The 21,311-nt window shown below is 37.7% G+C and overlaps 1 protein-coding gene across 28 annotated transcripts in view; it reads left to right on the top strand.

Annotated features, from left to right (window-relative positions):
- The window catches only part of Thrb (thyroid hormone receptor beta), a 384,335-nt gene that overhangs the window by 49,237 nt on the left and 313,787 nt on the right, over positions 1-21,311 (top strand). For 4 of the 28 annotated variants that reach the window (XM_004857773.4, XM_087181452.1, XM_087181450.1 and 1 more), the window contains one exon: positions 19,932-20,011. The exons of the other annotated variants lie outside the window; for them this stretch is intronic. The gene's annotated coding sequence lies outside the window, so the exon portion shown is untranslated. Of the gene's footprint in view, positions 1-19,931; positions 20,012-21,311 lie in introns of those variants that run through there. 28 annotated transcript variants of the gene reach the window in all.

The following is a 21,311-nucleotide window of genomic DNA, read 5'->3' on the forward strand; positions in this document are numbered from 1 at the left end:
TTCTGTAGTCACTTAAGCTACAATTAATTTTTCCTCCTGTGAAAGAGAATGAATTATACCAAGGCCTAATCATCTCTTCTTTCTAAACAGTTTGGAAAGGTTGAGGAGGTGGAGGCCAGCTTTGCATCTATCTGTGTGCATATTGCTGTGTGCTTTGGTTTCGTTCCTGGGTCCACATTACTTACTATTTCCTATTATGCTTTTTAAAAAAAATATTTTGGGGACTGATTTGGTTTTAAGTGTTTGAGTGGTGTGGCTAAAAGCAAGCTCTGACTTCTGACCTCGTGAGACTGTGAGAGAGCCATAGTCTCTTTGGTTCCAAGTGGCAACTCATACAAGAAGTATGTCACATGTGGTGGAAGTTATATCCTTATCCTAGGGCAAGAAGCAGTGTTCACTTCTGTATAGGGATGGCAAGTTCCCTGGAGATTTGGGTGTGACTCTCTGCTACCTAATGTTGTTCTTGTCCCACTGGACCATATTGCTGCTGTTGGCCCAGATGACAAACTCTCCATGGCCATCTTTCCCCATTGGATTTTTCTGAAATTGTTCCCTTTTACTTGTGTTTGTGTCTCTCTGACACACATTTTTGGTCTCGTTTGCATCACTTTGCCTAAATGGCTCTGTTCCTTAGGGTTCTAATTTTTCTCTTTGCCATCCATTAATCCACTATTCACAAGTTAGTGTTTCTGATCCCAGTGAATAAATCCGCTGATTTCTTCTTTGTTCCACTACCCTTGTTTTCAGTGGTTTGCCCCTTGCACATAATCATCCAAAGTGGAAGTGGAAACCTTCAGGTCATCAAAGACCTTCTCTCTCCAACATCATGCTGGTTTTCAATGAAGATTGCTCCAGTTCAGCAGACCTAAACTGCTTCATCCGGGATACATCTACTGGGGTTTTTTTCTTCTAAAAATATCTGAACATGCCTTATCCCTGATGATAGTTGCCTTTTTGCTGAACACTGCATGATAAAATTTCAAATGTCCAGTATGGCAAGCATGGACTTGGCTTCAGCCTCATCTTCTGCTATCATCTGTCCCCTCCGTGCCAACACATGGACTTATTTTAAAGGATGTCTCTTTACCTCTGTATGTATCATTCTTTCTCCTTAAATGTCCTTCCCATCTTCTCCAACTGGCAAAGATCTATTCATCTTTCAAAATCATGTTGTGTAGATTTTCTCATGTCACAGTAACTGTTTCTCTGTATGTCTGATGAGTGAAGAGTCCCTGTATTCCACCCCATGCTGAACTGAAAATAAATAGGAAAGTTTTGCATTTACAGGATAATTCGTAGATGGCAAAGCTTTTTCACAGGCTTTCTTTACATGGTGAGTTGGAAAAAGTAGAGATTTGAAAGGAGGCTTGTTTCAGTGGTAAACTTGGGATCAGTTCTATTTTGATCATGTTTGATCCTCATGTACCTACACCTTTCGCAACAGGGAAAGTGTGTCAAACGTCCTGCTACTTAGGGGGATAAGAGTCTGGCAGAACACTTGATGAGGATGGCCAGCTGACCCTGTTCTTCAAAGTGACTGCCTTGAATTAAAGACAGAAGGAGCCGGGGGATCCATATGGACTCTTAAAACTAGGAGTTTTTGCTAAGAACATAATTTGAAAAACATTGACTACCTTTTTTGAAAGCAAAGATTTAAACGAAGAACCACTAATCCACTTTTCATCTTCCTTTTTGGTTTTAATCATGGAATTAAAATCACCTGATTAATCAGTGCTAAAAGAAAGATAACCTAGAAGCACTTGGCACTAGAGAATTTTGACACTAGCTACAGGTTAAACCATAAGAGAGGGAGGCCGGGAGATGGGCTCATCAAGCATTTATTGGACTGCCCAAGTAATCATAGACCTATTGAATATTAGGACTGCAAGGATCCATCCTCTAAGTTTAGCTGAGGAATGGAGTCCTGGAGAGGCTGAGCAGCTGCCAGGACCCTCACCTTTGATGGCTGTGGACTCCTGACTCCTGACTCCCAGGTGGCATCCATTCCCCACCATATTAATGTACACAGAGGTATAAAAATGACTTATGTGGAAAACTAATTGAGGGCACTGATATGGTGGATTGTGAGGCTGAGGCTTCGTTTTGCACAAATTAGGTGGATGACAACAGTAATTGAAGCAAAGAACTTTGTACTAGTTTATCACATTCGATCTTCACTGAAACCCCTATGAGATGGTGTGTTAATTTCTTACTGCTGCCATAGCAGATTGCTCCAAGCTTAGTGACTTAAAACAACACAGATGTATTCTCTGATAGTTCTGGAGGTCAGAAGTAGAAATGAGTTTCACATAGCTAAAGCCAAGGGGTTAGAAGAAGTGGTTTCTTCCAGAGGCTCCAAGAGAAGGATTTACTACACATCTTTCTTGTAAGGAATTTGTGACTATTCTGGCACTATTAAGATAATCCCCTTAACAAAAACAAATAAACAAAAAACTTTAATCACATTTGCAAAGCCCCTTTTGCCATCTAAGGTAACGTATTCATAGGCACTGGGGATCAGGATATATACATATTTACAGGGGCATTATTCAGGCTATCACAGGTATTCTATTTTAACCCATTTTATAACTGAAGAAATGGAGATTTGGAGAGTAAGTGACTTCCATAAAGTTAAGTAGTTATGGAGAATGGAGTCATTCATCTATTATCACTATCTCTGGAACTGACTTAGAAGGAATAACAGATGAATGATATAGCGAAACTGAAGATAAATATGATATAGTACTATTAGACTTTTTAAAGATAAGATATATAGTACATGTATGGTCTGAGTTATAAAATATAATCCATTCTAAGGAACATGGAGGTTATAAACACTTTTAAAAGGATATCATTCTTTCACCGCTTTAGGAAATTCTTGGACTATAGTAGGCCACCATCCAGAGTTAGTCATCCAGCTAACTACTGTGAGCTGATATTTTAATTTTCAAAGCTTAAGTTAGCCACAATACATTTCTGTCCATTGGCAGTGGGTGGCCAATCTATATGCAGAAGAAAAAAATAAATGTTTTAAACTTCACAACATTTCTTTTGAATTTTGAAGTCAGCTGTTATAATTCTTATAAGCTCTTCTCTCTGTTGAATGTTTCAAATTCTAGTGCACAGCCACACGTGGTGGCCCATGCCTGTAACCTCAATGCTCTGGGAAACTGAGACAGGAGGGTTGCAAGGTCAAGCCCAGCCTGGAAAACTAAACAAGATCTTCTCTCAAAATTTAAAATTTCAAAAGAGCTAGGCATTTAGCTCAGTGTGAAGGGCCTGAGTTCAATTCCAAGTACCACCTAATTTCTTTTCAGTTCAAGTTTACTTAGCCATTTGTGTGAAAAGGATTTTCATCACCCCTATATTTTCATCACCACCTATATTAACTTTTATGGGAAGCTCTCTAGTTTGTCAAATACTTTTCATAAAATATGGTTACAAAAATTAAACATGATAATAAAACATAGTTTAAATAATGCTGAATATGGTAAGAGGTTCACCTCCCTTAATTGGAAAGTATACCTCTATAACCATGTCTGAGTGACATTGAATTAATTTAATTAATTTCCAGAAATAACTCACTTTTAAAATGTAACTTGACTGGTAACCTACTTGAAGTACAAAGAAGGCAAAATATGCTTTTACACCTTGGGTTTTCTGTCAAAGACCACATGGTCATGCTTGATATGATTAAGAAGGTCTGCCTTCCTTGGTCATTCTCTCTGTCTCTCTCCCCTCTTCCCTCTCTTTCTCCCTTCTCTCTCTCTCTCTCTTTTTATTCTACTTATGAATAAATTTGCATATTAGAACATGCTATGAAGTTAAATAATGAAATGAATCACCCATGAAGCCAACACCCATTTTATGAAGTAGTATATGAACAATAATGTTGATATTGATCCTCCTTGATCCTTTTTGCCCCCTCCTCTAAAAAAACTACTGTGTTTGAATTTTGAATTCATTATTTGGATTTTAAAAAGTTTTGTAGTATTGTGTGTTGGTTTGTTTCTGTGTGTATGTACTTCCTAAATAACACATATTCTAAAATTTGGCTTGCCTCTGGACTCTAAGGATGGTAGCATGCCTTACATCCTTTCTCTAACTTGCTTTTTTCCGTCATATTTATATTTGTAAGATTTAACTAGCCAGTATAGAAAGATAGAACTTGCCCATTTACCACTGCTTTGTAATGGTCTATTGTGCAGATATACTACTTTGTTCTTTTATGTGTGGACTTTTGGGATATTTTCTGTTCATGTGATTTATTTCCAGTGATTTTCTATTACCAAGAAATGCTGCTATGAATTTTCCTGCCACTGAATTCTCTTTGGTCCATGTTGAGTAAGAGTTTCTCTAGTGGCAGAATTGATAGATCAGAGGGTAAAAGTGTTTTTTATGATGTAATTCAAAACCATTTCTCAAAAGAGCCAGTTGAGACTCCCTCCAGCAGTGTGTGAGAGTTCTTATTGCTGTCCATCCAGCACATGTACTATTGTGGTCTGAAAAGCATTACCTTGATTCTAATGAGGACATCTTTCCTATCTTTACCATTGATACTTTCTCTTTTGTGAAATATTGTTCATTTCTTCCTATCTTTACCATTGATACTTTCTATTTTGTGGAATATTGTTCATTTCTTTGCCCGTGTCTTTATTTATAGTAGTTGTTGGTGTTGTGTGGGACAGAGAGACAGAAATATGAGTTCCTTGTCAGTTTTAGGTGTTGCAGCTATCCTAATTTGTGGTTTGTCATTTCACTTTTATTATATTTTTAAATGAACATATGTTGCCTTTCTTGAACAGTGGTTAGGTTTAATCCACACTGACTACAAATTTTTGAAGGTAGTACCAGGTACAGAGATAACCAATGAATAGAGACTGTTTGGTGAAACTTAATCCTCATTATATTTTTTGGACAACTGCGTAGAAACACAATATGAAACATTATTCTGTTGGGCCACACAGCTTTGTTGAGCCTGGTATAGACACATACATATGGTGTTCCTGTCTCCTTCATAGTGAATTTCCAGATCTCTTTGATGGCCTGAGGGATAGGCTAATTGAGGCCCACCCTGTGGATTCCCTTGTGAACACTGATGGTATACTTTTGGGCCACCACTATATTGATGCCTGAATAGTTCTCACAGTCTTTATAGAAGCCATATTACTTGGCCTTAATTTTAATGTTAAATTTAATTTCTTCTTTTATGCTTACTAATTTTTGAATTTTGCTCAAGAAATCTTCCTTTCCCTACTCTATATGTTCTTCTGCAAGTTTTAAAATTTTGTTTACCTTTAAGTGCACATTTCATCTGGAATAAGATTGTTGTGTTATGTGGTATGAGGTAGGCATCTGATTTTATGTTTCTTGTATGAAAACAATTGCTCCAGCATGACTTGTTGAACATTTCATAATTTCCTCTTTGATCTTTAGTATTAAGGCTCTCATGAAATACTGTATTCATATATGTGAGACTGCTTTTAGTCTTTGTATTCTATTTCATTGACTAGTTTGCCTATTTCTATGTCAGTACCTTATTCTTGCTTTTCTTCCCTCTCTTATTTTCCATTCTTCAGCATTGCTTTAAGGATCCTGGATCTTTCATTTCACGGCCCATGTATGTTCCAGGTCAGCAAGTTTTCTTAGGAACATCCTGATAGACTTCAATAGTGGATCAATGATAAAACAAACAGGGTCATATCTTGGTCATCGTAATTTCTTCTCATAGCACATGTTAGTATGTGGTGTGATTAAAAAAAATAGGTGTTTAAATTTACAAATAATTATTACAGTAAAAGACATTTGCCATTAATTTCCCTCAAAATATTCCCCCTTGCTTTGAACACATTTATCCCATCTTTCTTGCAACTTCTGAAGCAGTTCTAAAAGTACTTTTCTTGTCTTTTGTTGTGATGTCATGACTGCCTCTATGTCCTGAATCACATGGTGCCAGATCCAGTTAATAAGGTAGATGCAGACACACTAATGTTTTTAGGAATCTGCCTTTTCATTGGATGGCGCTTGACAGCAGCATACATTGTATCTTTTTTATCACCCCTCATAAAAGACAGGAAAAAGAATTTCCAGAACTGCTTCAGGAGATGGCAACAATGATGAGATAAATGTATTCAAAGTGGGAGTATTTGAGGAGGGTTAATAGCAATGTAGTTTTTACTGCAATACATTTTTTAAATTTAAAAAATCACTATATACTTTGATCATCCATTTTATGTGATAATGTCCCAGTTGCTATCAGGGTGACAGTTGATAATGAGTGAAGAGAACAAGGAATATGTTCTGTTGTTCTTTCTCTAAAACCCTTTTGCAATTTTTTTTTCATATTGCTACTATATCATTCTATGGACTCATTTTTTTTCTTGTAAAATGTTGTCAACTATGTCTCTTCCAAATCTGTACCCTGTATTTCCTAAAGGAATTTTTTTTAACCTACAGTCCAGTGCTTTATATTGTGTTTATCTAAATTTAGTCTAATTCATTTTTACTGACTTGTTCAGATTAATTTTGAAACATAATTATGTCAGTTATTCACAACCATTCCACTATCTTCATCTAATCAATAATTATTTGACAGGAGAGAGCTCAGTGGCATATTTTTATGTACCATCTTCTCAATTGACATTGATTAAATAATTAACAGTTGTTCAACTTATCTTTTCATTCTTTGTCATTCAGAACACATTTCTAACCTTTAACCCCACTGACACCTTGTAAGGCTATGTCAGGTACCCATATGTACACATATACACACTATGCCCGCTCCCTCTTTGATAATCAGGACAAAATTTACTTGTCTCATATACAAAAAAATGTTTATTTGTTATTTACTTGTTAGTCCCCATTACTTCTGGATATCTAATGCATGTGGACCTAAAAGATATAAACACATGTATGTGTTCACTTTCAAGTTCATTTTTTTCAACTACCTACTAAAATTATCCTTTTAAGGTCCCCTCTTTGCAGTTTGGAGATCATTCTTGATGAAAGTTAAAGAATAAATGGAAAGGAAACAATTGTTTTCCTTCCTCTTTGTCATGTGCTAACATTGCACCAGCTGGCTGAGCCATGGGTCTAGTACTTCCTGTTCTTCTTGCCCTGAAGATAATCAAAAATTCATTTTGATATGCTCAGCATTTTCTTGGGAAGCTTTAGCTGTCCTCTGCTCCAGCTTTACTGGTATTATCCTGATATCTAATCATGCTGCTGCCAACCATATTGGGCTAGGAAAAGCAAAAACAAAAAACAGAAATACTTGTGAAGCTGAACCTTAAACACCAGCATTGCTGGTAACATGGCAAATAATCTCACTGAAAGTGTATTCCCAAAAGGGAACTGGGGGCTAAGATATGACCTTGATCACTTGAGATGAAGACATCTATGAACTCTAGGAGTGATGCTGCTATTATACAGCAAAGAACATTCTTTACCCACTATCTGCTAGGTGGCTCTGAAATACCATCTGTGCCTGACACCAGGAACACTGTCTGACATGTTGATCTTCAGTGGCTACCCCAAGGACATAAACATAGTAGTGCTCAATACAAATGTTTATTGACAGAATGAGAACCATGTATATTGAGGGAAAAGGAAAAAAAGATTAATTTATTCCAGTCATATGAGTGACTAAGCTAAGTCCATGGATTCAATTTTTCATTTTATCTTTGGCCTGACTTGACATTTTTTGCTTTAAGATTCAGACCACTTATGTCCACAGGGAACCCTTGGTGGTGAATATATGGAATATACTTCTTGGAAAATACCCTGCTTCAACAGATTAAAGGCACATAAGCTAAAATAAATATGCAAACTTCCTTGTTTGAACTAAAAGGAACGAAAGCAAAGGAAGAAATCAGTGAAAATTTTCAAGTCTAAGTCTCGTATTTTTTGAGAAATATCAGAAGTAATTCAAGAAGGAAGATTAACCAGGTTTTCCTGGCTAGAAATATCGTAATACTAATGATTCAAGTTGAAATATCCTAGAAAGGCATTTAATATTTTAATTTGAATATTAGTAATTAAAATTGTCTTAATGATTTCTGTTAGTACTCCGGAGAGTTAAAATATGATGTAGAAATTGGTTTAGCAACCCTCTTTTAGTATTGTATATAATTATCTCTAAATTCTCTGAAGTAATTTTGGAGGTAGGCATGACATAAATGATAGGTTAATAATCAATGCCCTGCCTATTTTGTTGACTGTGTTTCATTGTTCATACCTGATAAATACTCATTCAAATTGAGACTCATTTGTATTTATAAAAGGCACACAATGATATGAGCTATGTTAACTGGTTACTAGCTGAAAGGGAGAGGTTTTCCTCAGTTACAGATCCAACTTCAGTGCAGGGTTTGCTATTTTTAATCACAGAACTTAGAAGCTTAATTCAGTTAAAAAGGGAGGAAGTTGTCAAGGGAGGGTTGCTAAAAGTTCATTCTAAATTTGCTTAGAACCAGATTGTGTTCATTAATATTTATACATCTATGGTTGGGAAGGGCCGATTATGCTTCTTTAAAAACACTGGGTATTCATTTTCCATGTATCACACAGCCTTCTGATTAGGGAAGGTGGGTTTTCATTGTACGATCAATGGAGATACAGATGGAAACCATCTGGCGCCTCATCCCCTTTTTGTCAAAAACCTTGTCTTGTCTCTCACATGTCAATGATGAATGGAAGGATTTCAAACTCCAGCTGAACAATGCGGTTTGAATCTCTTAGCTAGCCAAGGGGTTTTTGGCAAGCATTGATGGGCTTAATATTTTAAAGAAACCAGCAATCATTTTAATTCATTAGTTGAAGACTGTTGTTCTAGACAGTGTTTTTGATTTGTATTTTGGGCACTGGCTTTATTTTCAATTCACAAGCATGTTCCATATGGGTATATTTTCTTTTACACATTGAAAATCACGGGGACAAAAGTGGGAGCTTTATCTGATAAAATGATCAAAATGCTGAGAGAATTTTTTAATCATCTTCTGTATTATGATTCATATTAAGAGTTCACATCAAAAGTTTCCCTGTTAGCTGGTGCGGAGCATAAATCAAAAAACATGATGTTTACTCAATTCAACTATAGACAGTGACTCTAAAAGTCCATTTAGAAAAGAAATGTGACACAAACCTATCTGGGAGCTCCTGGGATATGATACCAAAGGTGAACCTGGGGCGGAAGCAAAGTAATCAATTTACACATTAGCTGTGCAGTCAGTATCTGGTTAATGAAAAGCATGCTTTAGTAGAAAAAGTTGAATCACCGAAAAGCAAGTTGATGCCAGTCTTATTCACTTCCAGGTTATGTCCTGGGGTTGGTAGATATTCAGGCCAATTTTGTACAACTACAAATTGGTGGCCTTAATAGGTATAGCCCTCATCACTGACATCTCTGTGGCTGTAGAGAGAGCATATAATATATTGGTTCTTTTTATCTAATTGTAATGATTCTGTGGTAATACACTGAGCTGACTACTTGCTGGGTGCTGCTTTAAATGCCAGATAGACAAATAGATAACATAGATAATATCATCATATCCATCTCTATCTCCATCTTTATCCTTATCTATTTAAATCATTTAAATCTTACAACTACCCTAAAAATTCGATTATTGTCCTCATTTTAAAAATAAAGAAACTAAGGGCCACAGAGATTTATTAAAAATATGATATGTAAAAATGTTTTCTAAAGTAGGCTGCAAAAGATGTAGTAAGTGAAAAAGCAGTTTGGGCTTTGAAACAATAGGTATGACATGATCTTTTTTGTAAAGAGCATGTCTATATCAACATGTTAATAATGTTATTATAAAATAATATTGCGGTTATTTTTATTCTATGTGCTTTTCTTTTTATTATAAAATAAAATGTAAGTTATAGAATCAGAAAGAAAATGTTGGACTTAATTCTTGTGAAGTGTTGGCCCTAGACTTAAATAATCCTATGAAAAACAAGATATTTTGACAGGTGTGCAGAGAAGAGTTCTATTTATGGAATTTTAATTAGAGGTCAAGAAACAATGGGACATAGAGTCATTAGCCATTTTATTCCTATTGCATAGTGCCGCAGTTCTCAAACTGTGCACTGTGGCAAAATCATCTGGAGGTTGGGCCTCACTCCTACATTTTCTGATTCACTCAGTCTGGTTGGAACCTAAGAATTTTCAGGTTCCCAAGGTACAGCTGATGCCACTTACTGAGGGATTTTTACTTTGAGAATCACTGATGTAAAGCCAGCTATAAAACTTGTAAATGCTTGCACCTTAAACTGAGGGATGATTCCAGAGCCCATAGTCTTTCAATGGTGTTTTCAGTCTTAGCTGGACAATACAATCACCTAGGGAATATTAAAAATTCCTGTTGCCTGGTGTCCACCCCAGAACAATCAAGTTCAAAGCTCTGTGTAGGGGGAGAAGGGTAGGAATGGAAGGATTCCAAGTGCTTCTAGTGGTCACTCAGGGTTGAGAACCAATGCCTACCACCACACTTCCACACCACCGTTTTCATATGAATTTCAGAATTTAAAAGTTACTAACTTCAGAAATGAAAAGTTGTCTCTCTTGGTCTTAAATTAACTGAACTATAAATACTTTGAGGATCCTTAGTAACCAAGCAGGTAGTTTTAGTAAAATAATTCTCCACTGAAGAGTTTAATATGTCCTTGGAAAGTACTTTTATCAAATTTCGTATTTATTTATACATCTTGTCTTCTGCTGGTTTAGAACAGAGTATTTTCCTCTGAGAACATTTTATGAGGAAGTTAGTAAAAGCTCTGAGTATGCCCTCTATTCCTGGGTATTCATTTTTTCTTTACAATGAAACCTAATTTAATAAATAGATTTTTCATAAAAAGCATTGATTAGCATAAAATTACCCATAATCACGTTAAATACGCTATACTCCACTAGATATACAGACACTTGTATAACACCATTACTCACCTTCTTGGAATTGCTTAGGTCTGACTTGGTATTATATGTCTGTTTCACAAATCCTTAGTCTGACATAAAATATCATTGATATTTAATGTCACAAATAGGTCAAGAATGACAGCTGAAGTTCACTGATAAATTGCCAACCTCTGAACAAGTTGTGTTCCAAATGTACATTGCAAGTTAATTCACGGGCATGCAAAATTTACTTTGCTGGGGAAGTACTGGTTGTGAGTTCCACTTTTTTAGGAAATTCTAATGCTCGAGCAATGAGAGCCAGGAGAAATGGTTACCTTTCTCTTTCTTTACCTCTCCTTTTCACTAGCACTCACCCTTCTGAAGCTATTTCAGTTGTTTATTGTGCTATAGCAAATCATCCCACAACTTAGTGGCTCCAGATAACAATGATCTAATATTTCTTATAATTCTAAGGGTTAGGACTGCAGGTAGGGACGGCTGGACAGTTTTTGTTCCACTTAGCACTCACGGGGGGTCAGTCGGTCTCATTCAGGTGGTGGCTGGGCTAAATGGGAGCCCCAAGAAGTAATAACTCAGTCATCTAGTGACCTGGGGCTTCTCACATGGCCCCACCTTGTAAGTACTGTGGGCTTCCTCACAGCATGGTGGTTTTAGGGTATTCAGACTTCTAACAAGCAGCTATCTTCAAAAAGGGAAGAAACAGCTGCTTCTAATCCTCTCTCAGCCTTGGGCTAAGAAGCCCCAGAATGCCTATAAAACCAGAACCGTGGAAGGGACTGAAGCAAGGGGATCACAAATTGAAGCCCTGAGCAACTTAGCAAGTGAGGGAGACCCTGTCTCACAGGTGAAACAATGAAAGGGCTGAGACTGTAGGTCAGTGCAAAGGCCCTGAGTTCAGTTTTCAGAACTGGGGGAGAAAAGTCCCAGGACTGGGAACTCCACCTCTTCTATATTCTGTTGGTCAGAGCAAGTTACAAGGGTCACCCTAGATTTAAATGGGAGGAAAATGGACCCCTCCTCACCAAGGATGAGTAACATGTACATATGGGGAAGGGAAAAATTGATGGTAGCTATGTTTAGAAACTACTTTCTGTATCACCCATCACTGTTAGATTCTTGAGGATTCTGAAAGAGGTTGAGTGGTGAGGCCTGAAGCCTTTAAAGCAGGAGGCCCCAAAAGGACCAAGTCTCACAAAATAAGTTAAGTGGAAGCCAAAGAGGTGAGAACTCCTCAGCAGCAGCTGAAAGAATGGTGAATTGATATCAATCCTTTTTCTAGCCTCCATTTTGTAAAAAACCAAGCCAGAAGTCTAAGTTTTCAGCTGGGGCTGGAATATTAGGAGCCCCAAAGAAAAGGAAGTAAAAAAAAGGAACCTGTTTTTCTTATGTAAAAGTTCACAGAGAGACAGTGCAAGCCTGGCTTGGTGCTTTTCACTATTCCTTCTGCTAATTGCTCCACCTCCAACACAGGATGGGTAGATGGCAGCTTTCATAATTACTGCCCAGATGAAATACATAGACTATTCCAAACTCAGCTGAGCATAATTCCTCATTAATCTCAATCTCTCTCTCTCTGTCTCTCTGTGTTTCTCTCTGTCTCTCTCTGTCTCTCTCTGTCTCTCTCTGTATCCCTGTCTCCCCCCACCTCCATCCCCTCTAGTACAAAAAGTTAAACCCAGAGTACTTGCACTGATGTACACCTTGAGCCTTTTAGTTTTTATTTTGAGACAGTTTCATTAAACTTCCCAGGCTGGGCTCAAACTTGTGACCCTCTTGCCTCAGCCTCCCTAGTGGCTCTTTCACTCTGGATGACTATCCATAGATGACAGTAGCTTTTAATGAAGATGACATAAGTTTTACTAGGCATAACATACAGGCTTTGTGAATAATTAAAGATAGAGTTTGAAGCTTTAAAAATTTTGCCAGGCTCCATCAAGCTGCTTAAATTTAAAATGAGTTATTTATTTCCTTGTCCAATTTTATTTTTTAATGAAAACCATGTGAAATTATTTGTACAGCTTTTGTTGTTTGAAATAGGAAAGCAGTTATACTCACAAATAGGAGAGACACACATGTGACTGCTGATTTGACTATATATTTGTGGATAGAGCCAGAAGCAGCATGGACTAGGAAGGAGATAAGTGTGAGTTTTGAGCCAAATTACTAAATGTCTTGGAACCTTCGTTTCTTCAGCTCTAAACTGGAGATGGTAATATGCTCTGTAGACAGAGTGTCTTAGTTGAAGGGGACATCAAATGACATGATGCAAAAGTGCTCGAAAACAAATCCTGCCTATAAATTTCATTATCTTCATTAATTTTGTTCGCACCACCACCATCATTTTATGTTGTAATCAGGGAAGTCCTTCGTGCTTAGTTTTTAAGTGTCCATTAAAATAACTGATAATGCAAGCTCTTTGCTCTTGTGACATGGGTAAGTAGCACTGAGCCCTAAGTGGCACTTCTTATGGAAACTGTCACAAATTAGTAAAGCCTAAGATTTATGAGGTGGGTGAGGGAAAGAAAAACATAACAATAGCCAATGTCTGAGTCCTCCATACTAGGTCCTGAGTTAGTTATTTCTCCTGCTTTAATAGCATTTAACCTATATCTGGGCCCTACACGGAAAGTAGAATCATTAGACCCATTTACAAGAATGGAAACAAGCCTTAGAGAGATTTTTGACTTGTGGAAGTTTCATAGAGATTAAATTGTGCAGCTGGGGTTTGAGTCTGACAAGCTTCCAAGCCTGTGCTGATACTTTGAGTGCTCGCCAAGAACTTCTGTTGAATAGACCATTTCATCCAAGAAATGGTCTCGGGCTAGGGTAGTCTACAAGGGTAGGTGACTCAGAAGTGCCCCACCATAGTTTACTACTCTATGGTGCCATTTTGAAATTCTTAATTAATTTTGAACAAATGACCTCATATTTTTATTTTCTAGTGAATCACACATGTTATACTGCTAGTCCTGGAAACACTAAGGTAACATGTAGAGCAAAGAAAACAGGGGGAGGGAACATTCATTTTTTTGAGCTCTGTTATATGTCAGGTATGTATTTATGTCATTTTTACACCCAGTAACTATTTATACCTCCTGAGCCACTCTAATAGGTAAATAAGTTCATCACTTGTATATCTGAAGAAACATATTCTCAGAGAGGTTAAGTAATGTATGTAAGGTAACACACCTGAAGGAGATGTGCTAGCTTGCCATCACTGTGACAGAATACCTGAGAATAGCAATTTGAAGGTTTACTTTGGCTCATGGTTTCAGAGAGTTCAGTCAGTGGTTGGTTGACACCATCATTATGGGGCTGTGGCGAAGCAGGACATGATGAGAAGGGTATAGTAGAGCAAAGCTGCTCATACTGTGATAGCCAGGAAGCAGAGTCAGCGAGCGAACCAGGAAGTGATGGGAGACAAAATACAGTCCCCAAAGTCATACCCCCATGACCCACTCCCTTCAACTAGGAGTGGTGGAAGACCTATGGCAACTCAGTGGTGGCAGACCTGTGGCATACATGCCACAGTAGGCTATTTGTTATCATTGAAAGGTCCAAAAGGTTCGTCATCACTGTATCTAGGTTATTATCATTAATAATAATATAATAATGCCATCAAATTATGAACCCATCACCAGATTAATCCTTTGATGAAGTTAGATCCCTCATGATCCAGTCACCTTCTAAAAGTCCATCCTCAGACAACCAAATCCCCAGCATGGCTCTCGGGGAACATTTTAGATTCAAAACATAAAAAAGTGGACCTGTGATTCAAGGCCAGATGCGTCTGACCTTTTCTTACTCTTAACCCCTCCTTTCTTCTCCACAGTTCCTACTCTTCATGGAGATAACTATTTTGAGGTGATTTTCCATCAATCCAATACAGATTAATCTATTTTAAAGGAACATAGTTTATCATAATGTAGAGTTGTTAACTGTCAACTTATTCCTGGTTGAGGCTGCTCCAACAAAGGATTCTCAAAGGTGAACCTTGCAATGTGTAAATATGATTAAGTATAATACCTGAACTACTAGACAAAACCTTCACAGTTTTATTTTTACAGGCAAATTGCAGCCAGGTTCTTAAACCCATGACTAGCAATAAACTAAGAAGCCAGAGACCTGGATTCTACTTTTGACTTTATCTTTGAGTAAGTCATTTGGCTTCTCCGAGTTTCAACTAGAAATTGAAAGAGGAGGATCTGACAGCTATAGTAAAAAGATTTCATTGTAATTAGAACCCTAAGTCAAACTTTTTAATGCCCAGGGCAGGAAGCCTCAATTGGCTTTCCTTTGCTTATTTTTTAAGCAAGAAAGGGAAGAGAAACTAGTAGAGGGGAGAGCCCCTTTATCCTCATGCACTGAAGGATGCCTGGCTGGCTGGCTTCCTCACTTGCCTGTGGGCCTTAGCTGCCTGCCTCCAGGAGCCAGGGTGTCTGGCCTGGGATAGCAACAAGCCTACCACCATGCTGGAGAAGTGGTATAGATACCTGTTGAGGAAGGAGGTAACTCTAAATTTCCCCCAGTAATCTCAGTATTTCCCAGTCATCACTTAACTTTTTCTTCCTATTTCACTGCCTTGTGAGCAAGGACTTTATGGCCATGTCCTAGCTATTGCTATAAGATTAATTGGTAGTGGCTTCACAGTGATAGATCTAGGCTCAGCACACAAGGAAGCCCTGTTGAGTAAATGATGTCTATCATGGGCAATGCATGTATGGGGGCCGGATAGAAATGACTGATATTCTACCTATTTGATATTTGCCAGCCCTAACTCAAGGTAAACATTCAAGAAATATTTGTTTGATAAGTAAACGGCCATTTTTAACAATGTTAAATCTGTTGTACTTGGTGAAAAAAGATAGTCCCAGAAGTTAGCTTACAAGTGTCTAGAGAATTTAAGAGTATCACCCTATATAAAGGGGGCAGGGTAGAATTTTGCTGATTTCTCAGTGTGGGCCATAGAATATTTGCATTAAAATCACTTAGTGTCTTACTCACTCTCTCTTTGCTGAAACAAAATACCAGAAATCCACAACTTTATTTTGGCTCATGGCTTTTAGAGGATTATGTCCTTGGTCAGCTGGCTCCAAGGCAGGAAGGGCATGGTGGGAGGCTCTTGCGGAGGAAAGCTGCAAACGTTTTGGTGGCTGGGAAGCATAGAGCAAAGGGAGAGAGAAGCTGGAGTCGGAGATAACCCCTTCCAGGTCAAGCCCCAGGGACTGCCTCTTCTGACCAGACCCTACTTCCTGTCAGCATATTCAGCTCTGGACCCATGGATGGCTTAATCCACTAACAACCCAATTGCCTTCCACATACATGAGAATTTGGGGGGACATTTTAGATATAAACCATGAACATAAGCTTGCTTAAAGTATAGATTCCTGGACTTCATCCTAGATTTTAAAACCTCTGGGAGTTAAGGCTTAGAATCCGCATTTTCACAAGTGTCCTCAGTGATGTGTGTGTGTGGGGAGTGTTAAAGTGGGAGAATCATTGCTTTTATAAGATTAAGAAAAATTGTATTTTAACATGGCAACATGTTCATTTGGCATATCACAATCTCAACTAAGGAGTGCCACTTTGTAATGGTGCTGGGGTTCAGTGGGTAATAAAGTACAAAGAGCTTGATTAAATTCTTCTGTGTCAAGTATGGGAATCTAGGAACAAATAGAGTCTTATTTAGAAAGTCCATAACTTATTCAACAAGGTAACATTAGGCAAGGTCACAGATATATTGTGTATTTGTGTGTGTGAACATACGTACAAACCCTAAAAAGGGGAATAGGAACCGAGTATGTGATACACTCCTGTAATCCCAGCATTCAGGGAGGCGGAGGCCAGAGGATCTCAAGTTCAAGCCCAGCCTGTGCAGTTTAGCAACTAAGTTGTGGTGAGATCCTCTCATAATAATAAAAAAATGCTGGGCACATTAGCTCACTGCAAAGATCCTGGGTTCAACTCCCAGTACCACAAAAAAGGGGTGTCAACACAGGGTTCAGAAAACTCTTAACAATTGCTGAAGGAAAGAATCTACTGCAAGCAGTGGCCAACTTCTGGGAGATAGTGGTAGGGAAGGCAAGGGGCGCATAGGATGAATGTTCAGCTTATCCCATCACAGGAGACCAGGACAGTATTGGTGAAGGGACGTAGGTTGTGGGCCAGGCATCTTGAGTTTGACTGTGACACGGGCGTTTAACCAGATCTCTGATGAAGTAAATTCCTTAATTCTTCTATCACCTTGTTTCCTCATTTGTGGAACTGGATAATGTGGGACAGATCAACCAGTGGCACAAGTGGCAGTGAGAATTAATAGAGAAATGCACATAAAGTAAGTATTTCATTAATGCCTTTCATTGGAAAGAAGCTAAAGCTAGAATGACTTTCTCTTTTTAAGTGTAGTTAATCAGTATTGTTACTCTAATGTGGAATCATTTTCTGATGAAGGCATGTTCTGCTGAAGGTGAAGTTCACTCAGGCTCAATTGTTCATAGTTGAAGAAAGTCTTATCAGGGGGTTTAACTTGGGGTCCAGAGATCTTTCCTACAAGGAGCTATTTTCTCCCCACATTTCTCATATAAAAGAAATGCAAGTAAAGAACAAAATAGAAGAGAGAGAAATTCAAATACTCACCCAGACTACAAATTCTGTTGTTTTAAAACTCTTTCAATATATATGCTAATTGTTTCATTTATACTACTGGTTTACATTAGTTCTTTAAAAAGAAATATTTGTGTTATTATGTTTTTTGTAAGAATTTTTTGGTTTATGTCTTGTTCTCTGAGTAACTACTTTGAAGATAATGATACACAGTGTAATAACTGTTGTTAGTCTCTTATTTGATTATGAAATTTTTGTTTTTTAATACAATAAAATAATCAGTTAACTGAGTCAACAGAAATATTTTGTGCCTGAGCCTGTCTTTTATGTGTCAGCCATGATCCTTGCCCCTCAGGACAAGGTCCAGGCTTTTGAGCAATAAATCAAAAGTCATGAGACATACAGGGAGGACTGTGTCTCCAGAATAAGAGTGAGGGGGTCATATTGAAGAGAAGATACTTGAGTTTGGTTTTAAAGGCTGAACCAGTAGACACAGGTGAGGAAGCCCTGTCAGCGAAAGAGAAGAGTGTTTTCACTCGACTACAAACAGCTGAGGGGTAAGAAGGAGTCAGTGGATTTTCTTCCCCAGGAATTTATCCATATATACAAACAATGAGCAGTTGGGCCTTGGTGAGTTTGCCAGCCAGGACTTTAGGGTCTTAGCTTAATTGTGGCAGACTATGAAGGAAGGGGGGAATAACTTGAGTTCAGAAGGGGAAATAGCTAAATTCTGATGACATACCTACAGTTTCCTTTCTTCAATGGTATTTTAAAGCTAGGAAGTCAAAAGATTTAACTATTGTTTTCAGGAGTTCCAAAATTAGAGGCCAGAGAGCATCACTGCATTGATGTTTTGTCCTTTCTTATTTATTTTACATCATCAGGTAATGTCTCAAGCTTATTCACATAAACACACCTGTATATATTTAAGGAATTCACTCTTAAACAGTTGTAGAAAATGTACTTTATCAATAGGCCATATCAGTTTTGGGGGCATCCAGTCAGATAAATTACTCATCATGGTGTGTGTGTGTGGTGTGTGTGTGTGTATGTGTGTGTGTGTGTGTGTGTTTGGTTTATAAATTTAATGAGTCAGTGGAATCAGTGTACATGAATAAAAATAGATTTAAGAGATGCCCTTTGAGTTTGTAAACTTCATTTCCTTTCTGACACAAAAGAAATACCTGCTTTCTCAAGGAAAAAAATTGTTTAAATTGAGTCTATATTCAAAAATATTAAATACCAAAGCAAAGTTATATTCACTGTTCACCTTTTGACTCTGAGCCAAGTGATCTAAGGAACTCCGTTTTATCCCTTCCGTCCTGGATGGTTCTCTCAGGGGTTGGATGAAGTTACTGTGTGGCCCAATAAACATAGACCTAGAGGAGAGGAGCAGAGTGCTTTGAAGGGAGAGTCCTGTACGAACCCAAAGAACAACTCCCTAAGCCACAGAATAAGTGTTTTATAGACAGGGTATATTATACAGATCATAGCTAGGCTCCAAAGAATGCTAGCAGACTAGTGTTCTTGTTCTCACTTTTTAAATCCTTTAAACTGTTCATTAGTATTTCATCCTACAAGCAGTTTTTGGAACCCAGCTCCCAGGGAAGTTTGGGAGGCACTTGGAGTCCTTGAAGACATTTTCCTCTCCTCAGTAATCCAGCTACACACACTACTCTGGGGAAGGCTCCTGCTGGGTACTTCGTTCTGTTTTACGTGGACCCTGGCCTCTCTGGGTTCAAGTGTCTCATCTTCTAAACTTACACCCCTGTCTCCTTTGCAGCGTTTATCCCTTCCAGCTCCTTGAATTGAAAGCACACATGCTGGGGAAGTAAACAGGAACTATGTTTATGTAAGGCAGTATTGTGGATATACTTTTCAAATATGCTTCAAGGAAATTGTCCTGGAATTTTGCAATCATACACTTAAATATCCAACATAATTACATTATGTAACATTTTATGAAACAGTTTGGAATATTTCAAATATTCCATTCTGTGAGGACTATGAATATGTACTGTACTTATTGGAACTTGACTCCAGATGATTTTTTTCCGAAAATAGTCATTAAGTATCAAGTAGATCTGTTGTACCAAATCCCATTGAGTTCCCTTACTGCTTAGTACAAAAGGATCCTATTAAAAATCTTTCTTACCCATTTATCATTCCCACAGCAAAAAGGGACAGGATACTTAAAAATATACCCATTTTATAATTCTATTCCCATTGTTCTGGTCTTCTTAAATCCTTTAATTTCAAACAATGTTTATTTTATGGTCTGTGAGAATGTGGTCTCATTCTTTCCTGTTTTCTTTTCTGTTCTTTTCTTTTTATTTTTTTCTGGAGATTGAATCCAAGGCCTTCACACTGAACTATATCTGCAACCCTTTTTTATTTTTTTTTAAAACAGGGTCTTGCTAAATGGCTGACCAGGCTGAACTGGAACATATGATCCTCCCCCTTCAGCCCACCAAAATCCTGAGATTACAGGTGTGTACCACCACGCCCAGCTGTCAGTTTCTTCATAACCTGTAACACCTTAGAGTTCTTGAACTGATTGTTTTCTTTAAACTGTATGTATTATTTAGTGCCTCAGAATAATTCCAATAACAGGGCCAGTAACAAAAAAGCATTCTTGAGAACTAGGTCTTTGCCTTTGAGAAAAAAAAATATTACCCTGAACTAGGCAGAAAGAGTTAACTTGATTAGAGAGCCCTAAATTAGCTATAGAGTCCATCCTTCAAGATCAAAGGGTAATAAATTCCTCTTGGAAGATCTGAGATTTATTTTTACCCTACTCCCAAGCTAATAATTAACCTACCCGTGTTTCATGAATGAGTGCAGAAAAGATGATATTCTCAGTCAGATGTGAAGAGACCTTATTACAGCAAAAGTAGTAGCTAGAATATCAGCATTTTTCATGTCTATTCCTAGTCTTCATTGCCACAGGGTAATGCAAAGAGGTCCAGGTGACACTTGTACATGCAGTGAATTGTGTTACTAGAAGAGATCCTAATTCATGAAACCCAAACTGTTTATAATGAGCTGTAAGAATGTCTTGCCTTTGGGCTGGGGATTTAGCTCAGTGGTGCCTGCCTCGCAAGTGCAAGGTCCTGACTTCAATCCCTGGTACCAAAAAAAAAAAAGAATGTCTTGCCTTTGATACAATGAGAGACCGCATACAACAACCTTGGAAAGCTAGGTAGCAACAAAGGCCATCAGTGCCTCTGCACACTCTGCAGAACACTTGAGAGACCCATGCAAGCATGTATTCTTAAACACATTTACTTGAGCATATTGGCTACCAAAGTATTCTAGGAAACCACATCTTTTCCATTTATAAAGGTTATTAGTATTACAATATTCATGGAAATCTTTGTTTATATAATTTTTTCTCTGATATAACATATCCATACTCAGAACATAGCTGAAGAGCTTTTTCATGTTTCACTCCTTTAAGTGATAACTTAGTGTGGAGATTATGTGGCTGCTGCATGTTTAGATATCTTGAAACAAAATTCAAAGGTGAAATATCTGAGAACATTTAAACATATTCTAAAGTGGCAATGAATATATATATACATATGTAAATATATATATTTTCATATAGAAAATTCTCTCTGATTTTACTTTGCATTTTCTTTTCTTTTTTGTGGTGCTGAAAAAGAAAATGTGTTTATTTACTATATTTTTTCATGGTCTCAATTACCACACAATTGTCCAAGTCTATTTTCACTTGATAGTGTTGCAGAGCATCTAAGATATAGATGTCTACTGTTTATGTAGCATG

Source organism: Heterocephalus glaber, unplaced genomic scaffold, assembly GCF_053883595.1.
Source record: "Heterocephalus glaber isolate CG9 unplaced genomic scaffold, H.glaber_assembly_v1.0 deba00001472, whole genome shotgun sequence".
Lineage (NCBI taxonomy): Eukaryota > Metazoa > Chordata > Mammalia > Rodentia > Bathyergidae > Heterocephalus > Heterocephalus glaber.